The sequence below is a fragment of the Artemia sp. Qi Xiang Cuo genome, chromosome 5 (genome assembly GCF_049724085.1).
Source record: "Artemia sp. Qi Xiang Cuo chromosome 5, ASM4972408v1, whole genome shotgun sequence".
Lineage (NCBI taxonomy): Eukaryota > Metazoa > Arthropoda > Branchiopoda > Anostraca > Artemiidae > Artemia > Artemia sp. Qi Xiang Cuo.
In genome coordinates, this window is record NC_142798.1 from 73,300,631 (window position 1) to 73,315,839 (window position 15,209).

The following is a 15,209-nucleotide window of genomic DNA, read 5'->3' on the forward strand; positions in this document are numbered from 1 at the left end:
TAGGACTTGAGAATGAAGCTTTTATAAGGTCTATTACCTTCTTCTGACCTCCGATAAACTTGAAGAATAATTTTGGGCAGAAAGGAAAGAACGGATAGGCTTAGAGAGGTGCCTATCAATCCTTTCCCACTAGAAGGGCCTATATTCACATGTAATTTCGTAGGAGGGCATCTAAAGCCAAAGATACATTAATCCGTAAAAATTAGACTTTTTTTTCTCTTGTGTGTCTCCCAAACAAAAACTGGTCCCACGAAAAGCTTAAAAACCTTTCATTCACCCTTTCGTAAAAAGGTAAATGATAAGTAAATAATCTTTGAGGTGCCCGTAGATATTCAATTCAATTAAAGATTATTTTATTCATACTTCATAGCTATACTGTTCAGTTTTCTGACTTTCCCTCTATCTTTTACTTTCACGCGTCAAGAAAACAATAGAAATTCTCGATGGAAAACATCTTTTTCTAAGGGAATCCCCAGTGGAAAATTTATCACTTCCTTCCAGAGATGATAAATAGGAATACATAGAAGATTTACCAAGTTGTATATAAATTGGTGGTAATTTCATTGATTTTTTATCTGTTAGGTGGAGATTTTTTGAGGATTGAAACCACGCTATTAGAAGGAAAAAAAAAAATTTGCGTACAACAACGTCGTGTCCTATACTTTATTTCTCAAAAGAGATAATATTTCTTGAATATTTTAGTCAAAAAATGTTTATCAATCTGATATGTAAGTCTTATTTCCACCCTTCGTCTTTATTGCTACTTCTGTAAATTACCAGTGACTTATTAACGTTCGTTACCCTTTTGTTAGAATTTTTCAAAGCGCTGACACAAACGTACACTTAAAGCTTATGTTATTTGAGAAACCTGAGAAAGAAAAATTGAGAAAAACATTCTGAAAAAAAGAAAACTTAACCAATGAAAAAATCGTTTACCGAGAAATTTACATGTTTTCGTCCAAACATTTGGTTTTGTTCCTTTCTAAGTATGAGTATGCCTAGGTAATTCGGTTTTCCAACTCTCCTGTTTAGCCCTTATAAATAAAAAATTAAACAAAAATATATAAATAATTGATCAAATTGTAATGAGAGTAGCATTTTCATTTTCCTAATTAAAACTTAATTTACACAGTGAAGGTAATTTTATCATAAATAGAAATTCATTTTGTTTACAAATGCAACGGCAAAAAATTGTCCTTGAAAGGACAAGAAAAGACAAGAAATTTATTTATTTACAAGGGCAAGAAATAATTTTCGTAGAGCCACCTCATGGGAAAGACAATCTATTTTTTTATTTTGGAGTTCGGGGAATAACACACTAATATAATATATCAACAAGGGTTTTTAAAGAATGCAAAAAAAGCCAAAATCGTTCAGATTAAACTTTCAATTTATTTAATGTCTTAATTAAAAATTCAACCAAGTGTTTCTTAATTTTCATTTTACTTATAAATGAAAAACGCGGAGTGATCTAGAAAATAGTTTAGGTTAAACTTTTTATCTAAAATATAAGAAAAAACTTCTAAATGTGCCAAAGTTCTTAGTCAACGACTAGGTTTTCACTTCCTTTAAGCGGTGGTTTCTCATAGACCAAGTAGGCCCATTACATTGCTTTAAAAATTTTGGAAAATTATTGCCACTGGCCACTGTGAAAAACTTCCACTGGCTTGGGACTTCAACCCAAAATTCCCTAGTTACTAGTCGGTACTTCTAACCCTGGACCAACAGGCACAACTGGCGATCTTTTCAGTTATTTTTTGTTTTTTTGCAGACATTACACTCCTAACAAATCAAATAACCTGAAATAATAATTAAATATTGACAAATTTTATTGATAATTATTTGTTTACCATATAAGAAAGACCATTATTTAATTATAATTTCTAGTTATTTTATGTATTAATAGCGTTCAAGGCATTGGGTGGCATATAGGATTTAAACAGAATTATTGGTATTTAATTTTGTTTTTCCAGTTACATAGCTATCAGTGACCTTAAGAAGATAATTGTTGTTCTTTATTTTTAGTAGTAAGGAAGCAAAAGATAGAAAGAAGGGGAGGAACAAAGGGAAGCTGAAACAAAGCCGTTTCCATTATTATTTTCTACATAGGGAGAGTATATCCTTTTGTTCATAAAGATTGGAATAGAAATTGGGAAGAAACGGTGGAGTCAATATTTCGATCTCAAAAAGATGACAGTAGTTAAATAGCCCCATCAAAAGATCATTGTGCAGAAAGAATTCTCAAAAGGGAAAACGCTGTCATATGTTTTTGATAATTTTGTCGATAAAATTCAGAAAACCTTTCAGGGGCTCCAGCAATATCGTACCATGGAAGATAAAATGGAATCAAAGTACAACTGAATTGAAAATAATAATTTACTACAGAAAATTCACAATCTCTAGCTCAGGGGTCAGCTAAACTTTTCAGTATAGGTTTTCTGAAACAAAGTTTCAGAATAATCGATTTTATAATAACTTTTAATAAGATAATAAATTATGTTAATTATAAAACAAGCTATTTAATTCTTATGATAAGAACTTTTTTTTTACTGAAAATTCATAATTTCGAAATCAGGGGTCAGCTAAACTTTTCAGAATAGATTTGTTCTGAAACTTAAGGTTTCAGAGTTTTTGAGAAAAATAAAACATCTCGGTTTTCTCGCATGTGAGAATCAGATCCAAACGATTTTATGTCTCCCTGAAAGATCAGCTAAGGGAAGAACTTCATGAACCTGATGCTAATCAAGCCTCTTGGTCCTGTGGACGCAAGGGGTGTCGTTTAGGCCCTAAAATTAACAATAAATTCTATCACACATGCCAAACCTTGTGAGTTCACACGTTATTTATTTTTTTTTTTCAAGATTTTGAGCGAAAACTTTTCCGCATGGAGTGTATCATTTTGAAAGTGTCAACATTCATATAATATAATAGTATCAAAACTTCAAAATGCGCATAGTTTTAAAGCATAAATAGCTTTAAAACTTTAAAACACATGCAAATCAGGGGTCAGCTAAACTTTTCAGAATAGATTTGTTCTGAAACTTAAGGTTTCAGAGTTTTTGAGAAAAATAAAACATCTCGGTTTTCTCGCATGTGTGAATCAGATCCAAACGATTTTATGTCTCCCTGAAAGATCAGCTAAGGGAAGAACTTCATGAACCTGATGCTAATCAAGCCTCTTGGTCCTGTGGACGCAAGGGGTGTCGTTTAGGCCCTAAAATTAACAATAAATTCTATCACACATGCCAAACCTTGTGAGTTCACACGTTATTTATTTTTTCTTTTTTTCAAGATTTTGAGCGAAATCTTTTCCGCATGGAGTGTATCATTTTGAAAGTGTCAACATTCATATAATGTAATAGTATCAAAACTTCAAAATGCGCATAGTTTTAAAGCATAAATAGCTTTATGTGATAAAATATAATGTAAGAAAACATAATAAGCAAACGTATATTAATATTCTAAGTTCTTAGTACAGTTTTACTCCAAAGATAACACACTCCAGCAATTTCATTGTTTGTAAGTGCTAGCATAAAGTGCATAATACAAAATACCATAGCATTCAAAAATGAGCCACCAATGACCCCATAGAAAATGTTCCACAGCTAATTTTCGAAGAATTGTTGAGAAGCAATTCAAATATGTTTCGTAAAACATCTTATACTCCTGGTAATTTCCCATTACATAAACGCCCAAAGTACTTTCCGCGAGGTTATAAGCAGGGCCGTAATTTGCTATAGGGCAGGAGAGCAAAAGCTCACCAGACCCTTGTTGCTCTCCCCCCAGACACAAGCCCCCCCCCCAGGCCGAAATTTAGCATCTTCAGAAATCTTGTCAAAACTAAGATATGCATACATAATTCAAGCATCCACAGAAATAGTGCAGTTTTCTTTAGTACACATTTGCTTTTATATTTCTATATAGTTTATTTTTAATTTTTTACTGCTATTTCCACTTGACTTGGGAAAATTGGCTTCGCTTACACCCCCCCCCCCTCCTCCGCTCCCCGAGGACTCTGACGAAATTACCTCACTGGTTTTAAGGCTTACCGACGTTTTGCTTGTAATATAACAAAAGATAGTTGAATTGAATTGATTCTTCATTCCTTAAAGAAAGAAGTCTAGCTCCGAAGAGACTGTTAAATGCCCTCTAAAATGGTTATATTTCACATGTATTTGCTTTGTGTATCAAACTAGTTCAATGTAAAACAGACTACCACCCTTGGTATAACGGGATTGGTAACGGGAGTGGTTAACCTGGTAGTTGCCTCTTATCATATTATAAATTGTTTATTGTATGGGCCACTTGCAAAATTTCGGGCGAAAAAATTATTATTAAATTATTAAAATTTCATCCTAACATTGCCCCATTTTTGCTAATACTGTTCTTATTTTCCAACTTAATTCCTTAGATAATATTAATATCATAAAACTTATGTTTTTTCTACTTCTTCTCTCCCTTATTCTTATCCCTGCGTATCCATTTCGAATTTCCTATGTGACCTCCATCGGAAATTTCCCTGAAGTTAAATAGCCTGAATTTTTTATTACGTATACTAACTTCATTTTTACACAGCCTTCTGGTTACCACCTGACACTGATTTGCATTTATTATAGCCTAGGGAGAAAAAAATTTATCCAGTTACTATAATTAGACATATAATAGAATGTTTTATGGTGTGCATTTCAATATCGAGCAATGCAAATTAACAAAAGGAGAGCAAAGCTCGAACATTTAGCCAAAGAAGCATAAAAATGACACTAGCATATTAAAACCAGACGAGGCCTTGTATAGTACTTAAGTTGCCCTACTAATTTGTCCGTCTATGTCAGATTAAATTATAATGTAACAGTAAATAACATGGATTCCTCTCTACTAATGTGGGATTAAAGTATGCCGAAAAACAGTTGAATAATGGTAGGATACAATTCGGAAATAGTATAAATAAAGTAAAAGTTCTAGGGACGATAACTAACTAAATGTCTACCCAAGGCTTGAAGACTATCAAGAAGTGGGAGGTGGCAATAACTTGAGCTTCGGGTATGTGTTTAAAAAAACAGAAAACAAGATGGTACAAATAGTCATTTATGACTATTTATTTTTACGACTATAACATTTATATCTATGACTCATAGTCATCTGTGACTAAAATTACTTTAGGGCACTAGTACTTTTTTAAAGGCTTTGGAACCATTCTTTTTGTGTCAAAGAATTAGTTATCCTAACGTTTTCCTTATTCTTAATACAGCAATGCATTTATACCCAGTTACATTAGATTTCACGGACATCACAGAGGGTTGGCGACTTTTACTATTGGTCTCATGCTTGACGGAAATCGTCGAAGCATAAAGTTACTCCCTCAAACTATCATACAGATTAAGCAACATCAATGCTCACAAATCTTTTTCAACCAGTTGGAAATGCTTTCCGAATGACATCTTAGATGTTCTTGCAAGCATCAGTGAACTGTAGGAAGAAAATGGAAGAAAATGGACGGGTGGTCGCTTTTTGTCCCAATTAAACTTTAGAGGTCAGTAGGAAGAATTTTTTTCTTTTAAGCTTCATCTTGTTTCAAATAGTAATTTACTATGAAACGGGGGCAGAGATTCTTCATACTTCTAGCATTTCTTTTTCAACAACTAAAATGATTACGCCTCTGTTTGCCACGCTATATTGAGGTAACTGAATATGCCTAAAGTATTTTTGACGAGTTTAAAAGAAACCCTTTTGCATGGATTCTTCATTGTCATATTGGTCAGTAGCGGCTGGTCACTTGCATCAGCTGGGTCTTGGTCAGCCATTTTTTTTCTTTTTATTTATTATTATTTTTTTAAACAAATATCTAGGGTATTTGATATTTTTAAGTGTGCTTTACAACAGTTTGTTGGGAGAAAATTTGTCAGTTTGAGCTGGGACTATAAATATCATCTCTTGTTCTTCAGCAACCCTTCCAAGCTTATGGAGCTTGTCCATTCTTTTTGGGATGGTTTGAAAGTGATTCTTCACGATATTACTAAGCTCTTCCAAACTTTTCGATAGCATATTTGAAGCATATTGAAAACAGAGATGACTCAAATGGCATGAGCATTTGATAGCTATGTCCAAATCATATTTGAATTGTATTTGCATCGCCATACTGTTTATTCCCATCATTGTATATAGTCCATTGGCACCTAAGCAGCTTCTAAAATTGACACTGATGCCTCTTAGTAATTTTAAGTATTTGTCAAGATTATGGAACAGGCCATCAAAAGTCCAACCAAGAAAGGCCAGAATGTCAATGGCAAGAACAAGATCTCTCTTTGTGGGTATAGATACCGTGGAATTTAACTTGGCGCTCTCTACTAAGACAAGTTCTAATAACTGGTTCAGAGAAGTTATTGCTCGGTTTGGATTGCTTTTCAAAGTAAATGAAAAACACAAATCCGATAACTTGTGCATTTCTTCCACGTTGGCATGTCGTTCCATGTTGGCTATTTTGTTTCAAATTTCGCATGGATTCCCGCCGTTGCATCGATAATCCCTATTTCCTTACCAAAAATCCCTAACCTCTGAAAAAAAAAAGAATAGAGACTCCAAATTTAAACTAGAAATAAAGTATTGAATAAAGTCTAAAAATTCGGGAGAAAAAATGTCCAGAGTAAAGTAGTCCTCCGTAAAATATTTTAAAAGTGGAAGCACTAACAGCTGATCAAAGCGCAAAGTGGCTGATACCAACATAGCAGCACAAAGCTATGCTAGTTTCTTGACTATATTTACCTTGAGGGTAGTCGTCACTCCTCGAGTGCCTTATGACAGGCAAGTTTAAACGAACAGAAACTATTACTTATATGAGGGGGTTCACCCCCTAGTCAATACCTCGCTCTTTGCGCTAAAGTTTTTTTTATTAATTTAAAAAGAGCTATCTATTCTAATTAACCGGTCTTTGTTATTCAGAGGTTTGTGATTCGAACAAAATTCGAACTTTAGTGTAAAGAGCGAGGTATTGACTAGGGGGCGAACTCTCTAATATAGCAATAAAACATACGAATATAGAAATTCGTTACATAAGTTAATTTGTAAATTACGTCAGAACAAAATTTCGAGAAAGCCATTTAGCCAAAAGAAGGAAAATTAATATGCGAATTTCGTTTTATATATTCAGAAGTTCTATTCTTTACTTAGATTCTTTATTTAGATCAATATCAGTTAATTAGAGTCTGCTTCCAAGATTTTGTATCAAGTGATCCAAACCTTAAAACAGTAACAAGGCTGTTTCCAACATGTGTACCCTATTGACAAGACTGTTACAACATGATCGAATATTAACTTGCAGCAAATACCGACACGTGAACATATATGTATTTCCCTGGTAAAAAACAGCAGAACTAAAACTTGAAGCATGCAGAATTTCATTTAAGGCTTCAATTGGACCAAATGAAGATTTTTTTTTGCTGACAATCATGACTCCTTTTATTGTTGCTTGGAAAATACTTCTTTGTGTTTTCTTTACTTTAGGTCTAGGGCTATTGGCTAAGGATGTCACTACCGTTCAAATTTCTGAATGTCAGTCACTATGCAACTACGATGTCGCTATCGTCAATAATATCTGAGTGCTAGACGTTTTTTGCTTCTGTTCCCTTTTAAGTACTACAAGATACAGAGGAGCCTTTGTCAAGGGTTTGAAAAATGTATCAAAATGTTGGCTAAGTGTTTTTGCCATGTTTCAAAAATGCAGAATTTTAAAAAATAGTATTTGAAGAATTTTTCACCTTCCATGCACAAAAGTTCTAGTTTTCAGTCTTTGTTTTGGCATCGTAGATACGCCCTTGCCAAAGTTGACACCTAATGAAGATTTTTATTAGCAGAATCTGTTTCTTTCATTTCCGCTTCTAAAGTTATTTTTATTTTGTCTTTACTGAGCACCCAGGGCCATGAGATTAAGGGGTCATTAATAATTTAAACAAAAATCAATTTTGGATTTTGTTTAAATGTGTTTCTTCCTTTTGTTTTCTTGTTCCGTTTTTGTATGGCGTTTTATTGTTGTTTTTCCTTATATTTTTTTTTAGTTTTTTTTTTTAATTTTCTTTTTTTCCACTGATAAAGGCTTCCAGATGCGAAGCTGGAATTTTCAGAAATTTATTATTAATTTTGTGCTGAACAGCTTTTTTAATTTTTCTCTGTCTTTTTAAGAATTTGACCGTTATATATATATATATATATATATATATATATATATATATATATATATATATATATATATATATATATATATATATATATATATATATATATATATATATATATATATATATATATATATATATATATATATACATATACATATACATATATATATATATATATATATATATATATATATATATATATATATATATATATATATATATATATATATATATATATATATATATATATATATATATATATATATATATATATATATATATATATATATATATATATATATATATATATATATATATATATATATATATATATATATATATATATATATATATATATATATATATATATATATATATATATATATATATATATATATATATATATATATATATATATATATATATATATATATATATATATATATATATATATATATATATATATATATATATATATATATATATATTTGTATGAACTGTATATAAACTGTATATAAAAGGCAGTGTTGTGAAAAGATTGATTGGTGTCATTAGTGTTTAAATTCTAAAATTCAGTGCTTTCAAGGAGCTTTTTTGATAATCAGACGGTGTTTACTACATTGAAAGGCTTAGAAAATTTCTTTTGAAAAATGGAAAAGAAAATTTTTAGTATTAAGATCGTGCAGTCTATAACAATGTCGACATTACGACGTAACTTTTCTGTTTCGATGTAGTGATAAAAACATTGTTATCTATTTAATTGCATCATTTCTAACAATAAAACTGAATGAATGTACTTAAAAATTATTTTAAAAAACTACGTTTTCTAAAGAGTTAAAGAGGCTGAGTTACAAGGTCGAACCTTAAAACGTACAGGGATTAGGAGGCACAGATGGGGGCTGCCGCCCCCCAACCTCCCGCTTTCGCAGCCTTTAAATAAAAAAAGTGTTTTAAACTGAAAGTAAGGAGCGACATTAAATCTTAAAACGAACAGAAATTATTCTGTATATGAAAGGGGCTGTGCCCTCCTCAACGCCTCGCTCTTTACGCTAAAGTTTTTATTGTTTAAAAAAAGAGTTGTGAGAAAGTCAAACTTTAGCGTAAAGAGCGAGCCGTTGAGGAGGGCACAGCCCCTTTCATATACGGAATAATTTCTGTTCGTTTTAAGATTTAATGTCGCTCCTTACTTTCAGTTTAAAACCCTTTTTTTTATTTAAAGGCTGTGAAAGCGGGGGTTTGGGGGCGGTAGCCCCCCAACTGTGCCTCCTAATCCCTGTACGTTTTAAGGTTCGACCTTGTAACTCAGCCTCTTTAACTCTTTAGAAAACGTAGTTTTTTTCAAATAATTTCTGCACGTTTTTGTACAGTTTATTACTTATTATTGCTTGACTAACTGTTAGCTGATGTGACAGCTTGCGGGATTGCGGGCTCTTATAGGAAAACGATAAGAGCCCGCTTATAGCGGGTTCTTATAGGAAAACGAGGTTTTTCGTAAATGTAAATTCGGGGGATAATTTTTTCGGTCTGAAAATATCAAAAGGCCCTAAAAGGTCGAATTCTGCTTCGAATGAGTCCTCATTCACCCGGATCAGTTGCCAACTGTGGCCTTTAGGCGTGGCTAAGAAGAAAAAAAATTTTTTTAACTTTAAGTGGCTATATTTGGTTTTTGGAAAACAGGGAAGGATTGAGCTGAAATTTCGAGGATAAGCTCCCGGGCCCTAGGAAAGCTTAACCTCTAAATTTCAACCCAATCGGACAACATTAAACGGGGGCTGTGGTCGGACGGTCGAAACTTCCGGCCCACTTTTACCCATGAAGATAAAGTCGGAGGGGGTGAAATTTTGCACGTTTCTTAGTTTGAGCTTGGGCTACAAAATGCGATTACCGCTGTCTCTCTGCGACCGTTAGGACCGGAAATCGCTGAACATTGTGGTGGTTCGCCTCTTTATAGAGGCACAAGTGTGCCTCCTTGATGTACTTATTTTTTTCACTGTTCTTTTATCATGTTTGATAAGTGTTTCCATTCTCTAACGCCTTTTCTATTCTTGTTTTATACCGTATCATCGATCCCTCACACATTACGTTTCTCTTTTCCTTGATCCCCAATTTTACGTAACCCCTGAAAGGATCAATTCCACTACATCAGCTTCTTTTAAATAGAAATCCGTAAATAATTAGCAAAAATCCCTTAGCAAATGGAATGTCTCCTCAAATCCCTTATAATAGTATTTCATTCCAAATCCAGGGATCAAAAGGTGACAGCTACTAAGATGTATTGCAATCTAAAAGTATCTATAACAGGCCTGGATAGTAGAATTGACGAAAGAGAAAAATTAACAAAGAAAAATAAAAGAAATCAATATTCAGACATTACTGATCCATTGATAAATTAAATGCAGATTTGGTCGTTAGCAAAGTACATAAGCAGGATTTTTTTATGTGTTTCAAATAATAATGAAAACATCAATTCTTTTTTTTCAGGATTTAGTTTTCAGGGTGGACCATGAGCCCCCCACACCTCTTTTGTACACCTCTTTCCTTGGGTATTAATTTTAAAATTCCAAAATATGTTTAATCTCCGAAAGATATGATTCTTGAGAACTTGGTTAAGAACTTGATTACTTTAAGTATATTATTGCCCCCTGGGCCCACTTGTGTCTTTTTATACCTGAAACTGCAAGTCTCTTAAAATATTCATTCGGTTCTTTCAAAATTAGGAAGTTTTAGGGCGGTAACAGATTTTTGTCAGTGTTGCCACGTCAAATCGTGATAATAAACAAGAGCTAGTTATTTGACTTTGACAACGCTTTTTGTTCATAAAAATTCAAAATCAACGATGTGCTGATTCCCAAAGACAACTATACCTCCAAGGAAATGCTATATCTCCTTAAGTTGTTCGGTGCCACATGTCTTAGCTTACTTTTCGCCGATTTCTCAGCTACATTTTTTTTAATGTTCGCCCCTCTACTACTAAAAACTACAAAAATGCACTTGGACATCTTCTTATTATTAAAAACTGAGTTCCCAATTTGTCTTACTTTTCACTGTTATTGACACCTTAAGGCTTATGTTCTGTGTAGGCCAGTAAAAGTACGGTTTGACCCGGACAAAATTGCAACAAAAGGTTTTTTTACACCAAAATGTTCAAAAAAAATCGCTGAACAACATATCCAAAATCTGCTAAAATCGCCTCCCGGATAAACCCTCTGGGGCTGCTTAAAAAGAGTTGGAGGGGGCAAAAAATTAGGTTTTTCCATTTTTGACATTTAGGAAGCGTTTTTTACACTAAAATGTTCATAAAAAATTTCTGAACAATATATCTAAAATCTGCAAAAATCAAACGCCGGAAAAACCTTCTGGGGCTGCTTAAAGGGGGTGGAAGGGGGCGAAAAATTAGGTATTTACATTTTTGACATTTAGGACGCTTTTTTACACTAAAATGTTCAGAAAAAATTGCTGAACAACATATCCAAAATCTGCTAAAATTGCCCACCGGGAAAACCTTCTGGGGCTGCTTAAAGGGGGTGAAAGGGGGGAAAAATCCTTTTTTCGATTTTATTACTTCGGTACGTTCGGAGACTCGATTCTGGCATAAATCAACTCGCTGAAACCGAAAATGATGTCACTTTTATTGTAACACTTCTCTAACTTATAATAAACTACAAAAAATAAGATTTTAATAATTCCATTGCCAAAATAAAGGAAGTAGCTTTTCTTCCGAATTTTTACAGAAAGATCAGATCAATGGACGCCTGAAATACTTCAAACAGCCTGCGAAAAGCAATAGAGGAAAATATAGAACTTAAAGGAGCAGAGAAGTACCTCACTCTTTTTTGCTTCGCTAGTCGTCGGGAACCTGGTTAACGTCGGGAACCTGGTATAAGCATAGACGCATAGAAACTTGAATATTCTAGTCTATACGGCTCATTAAAGACTAGGTACAGCTAGGTTTCGAAAACACAGGCTGCACAGCGCACACAACAGGATCGCCATCTATCTTCAAAAGTACCTGACTGTTGTATCAGCTAGTTTGGCAGACACATTATTATGAGTAAGTAGACTTGATAGACTTGATATGTTGCCTCATCCGTAACATTTTGAACAATCTGAACATTTTGGTGTAAAAAAAACCTTTTGTTGCAATTTTGTCGGGGTCGACCCACTTTTCTCCGTACTTTTACTGGACTAGTGTGAAACATATGGTTTGGCAGCAAGCCTAAAGCTGAAAAAACCTTTCTTTTTGTATTTTCATTAAAAAAATAAAAATGTGCTATTACATAACAATAAAAAAACAATATTGACCCCTCATTGATCTTGAAAATACAAATTACTCCCATTCCCTTTTACATTTAGATGAATCGGCTCCATTGATAGCTATCCAGTCAATGAGCTACTCCCCTCGAAAGCACAAAATCAGTAGAAGGGGGGTCCGACTCCCACGATTCACCCCTGCTGCCACCTACAACTTTTTTTAACACCATATATGGGCATAGAACCACGTGGTTTATGGTTTTCTCACTGAGAATGAAAAAACAGGAATTTTCTCACTTGGAAAAACATGAATTTTCTCACATTTATGTCTGTTTTCATGGTCGGTTATGTGTGTTGATCGATTTATTTGATGTTTTTATGGTCTTTGTCAGTGAGAATGGAAAAACAGAAACTTTCTCACTTTCATGGATTATTGAGTCTAATGGGGGCAGGTCAATGACACTTCCTTCTTGTAAGTGCACGCTCTCAGCGAATCTTATGAGTTTCCAGAAATAGAAAACAGCATTTGTTGTTGTTTTGGACATGTACATGCTCGAGGCGAATGTCATGGTGTCCAGAAATAGGAAACAGCATTTGTTGTTGTTGTTGTTTTGGGCAAATGTTATGAGTTATGCCGTCCAGGAATTTGGAACACCTGTGCTGTCGACCTCAATTCACCTATCGTGAATCAATAATTCCCCTTAGAAACAACAAATTAATTCCCCATTCTTGACAGATCAATCAACCAATGACATCATCTGTCAGACTTTAAAAATTTTCGCCTAGAAACGATTCTCCAGGAATAGATCCAAGTCATTAATGTCTTTGCCTCGGAAACAACTCTTTTGGTCAAACTCCAAAGGATATTAATAACCAAACGCCATGGAAACAATTCTCCAAGAAACATCTTAGCGATGAATTGTTTTAGCGCGGGAATCAGGTTTCTAATTAATTTGAAATGCATTAGCGCAGAGATGCCAAAAACAAAAGGAACACGCTGAATTATGTTTAGGAATTATTTGGGCGAAACTGTTTTAGACAGGTTATGGGATTATTTCGGCGAAACAGATAGAGACATTTTAAAAGAAGATTTTAGGAAAGGTTTTAGAAGAGAATTTGAGGGTCAAACTCTGTGGTCGTTATAATACACAAGTTTCATTTGAACAGTGTTGTGAGGTCCTCTACCCCAACCCCGAAGGAAGCCACCGGTCCTCAAAGGTCCACTGGGCTCCCAAAGGACCCCCCGGCCCTCAAGGTTCCCCCAGACCCCCCGGGGCCCAAAGGGCCCCTCCCCCTTTGGCCCCCCAAAGGGGCCCCTCTCCCTCCATCTCCTCCCTCCTCCTCCCCTTCCCCTCCCCTCCTCCCCCTCCCCTCCCCTCCTCCCCCTCCCCTCCCCTCCTCCTCCTCCTCCTCCCTCCTCCTCCCTCCTCCTCCCCCCTCCCCTCCCCTTCCCTCCCCCATTTTTTATACTTTTTTTTTGTGCATTGAGACACAGAACGACCCCCTCCCCTGGTCCCCCCCCCTCCAAAGGTCTGATTTTTCAAAGTTCATTTTGAATTTCCTTCGTTGAAATGCAAGAGTTGGAATGTTTCAGTAGTGTTTGGTTTTGGTTTACCTTGTCACAGTTACATTTTCTTGATTTTACAAAGTTCATTTTGAATTTCTTTCGTTGAAATGCAAGAGTTGGAATATTTCAGTAGTGTTTGGTTGTGGTTTACCTTGTCATAGTTACATTTTCTTGATTTTTCAAAGTTCATTTTGAATTTCTTTCATTGAAATGCAAGAGTTGGAATATTTTAGTAGTGTTTGGTTTACGTTTTCACAGTTACATTTTCTTGATTTTTCAAAGTTCATTTTGAATTTCTTTCATTGAAATGCAAGAGTTGGAATATTTCAGTAGTGTTTGGTTGTGGTTTACCTTGTCGCTGTTACATTTTCTTGATTTTTCAAAGTTCATTTTGAATTTCTTTTGTTGAAAGGCAAGAGTTGGAATATTTCAGTAGTGTGTTGTTGTAGTTTACCTTGTCACTGTTAAATTTTCTTGATTTTTTAAAGTTCATTTTGAATTTGTTTTGTTGAAATGTAAGAGTTGGAATATTTCAGTAGTTTTTGGTTGTGGTTTAGCTTGTCACTGTTACATTTTCTTAATTTTTTCAAAGTTCATTTTCAATTTCTTTTGTTGAAATGAAAGAGTTGGAATATTTCAGTAGTGTTTCGTTGTGGTTTACCTTGTCACAGTTACATTTTCTTGATTTTTCAAAGTTCATTTTGAATTTCTTTCGTTGAAATGCAAGAGTTGGAATATTTCAGTAGTGTTTGATTGTAGTTTACCTTATCACAGTTACATTTTCTTGATTTTCCAAAGTTCATTTTGAATTTCTGTCGTTGAAATGCAAGAGTTGGATTATTTTAGGAGTGTTTGTGGTTTACCTTGTCACAGTTACATTTTCTTGATTTTTCAAAGTTCATTTTGAATTTCTTTCGTTGAAATGCAAGAGTTGGAATATTTCAGTAGTTTTTGGCTGTGGTTTACCTTGTCACAGTTACATTTCATGATTTTTCAAAGTTCATTTTGAATTTCTTTCGTTGAAATGCAAGAGTTGGAATATATCAGTAGTGTGTTGTTGTAGTTTACCTTGTCACAAATACATTTTCTTGATTTTTCAAAGTTCTTTTTGAATTTCTTTCGTCGAAATTAAAGAGTTGGAATATTTCAGTAGTGTGTTGTTGTAGTTTACCTTGTCACAGTTACATTTTCTTGATTTTTCAAAGCTCATTTTGAATTTCTTT

General features: G+C 34.0%; 1 protein-coding gene across 1 annotated transcript in view; it reads right to left on the bottom strand.

Annotated features, from left to right (window-relative positions):
• Gad1 (glutamate decarboxylase) overlaps positions 1–15,209 on the bottom strand; it is a 123,901-nt gene that overhangs the window by 53,253 nt on the left and 55,439 nt on the right. The window lies entirely within an intron of this gene.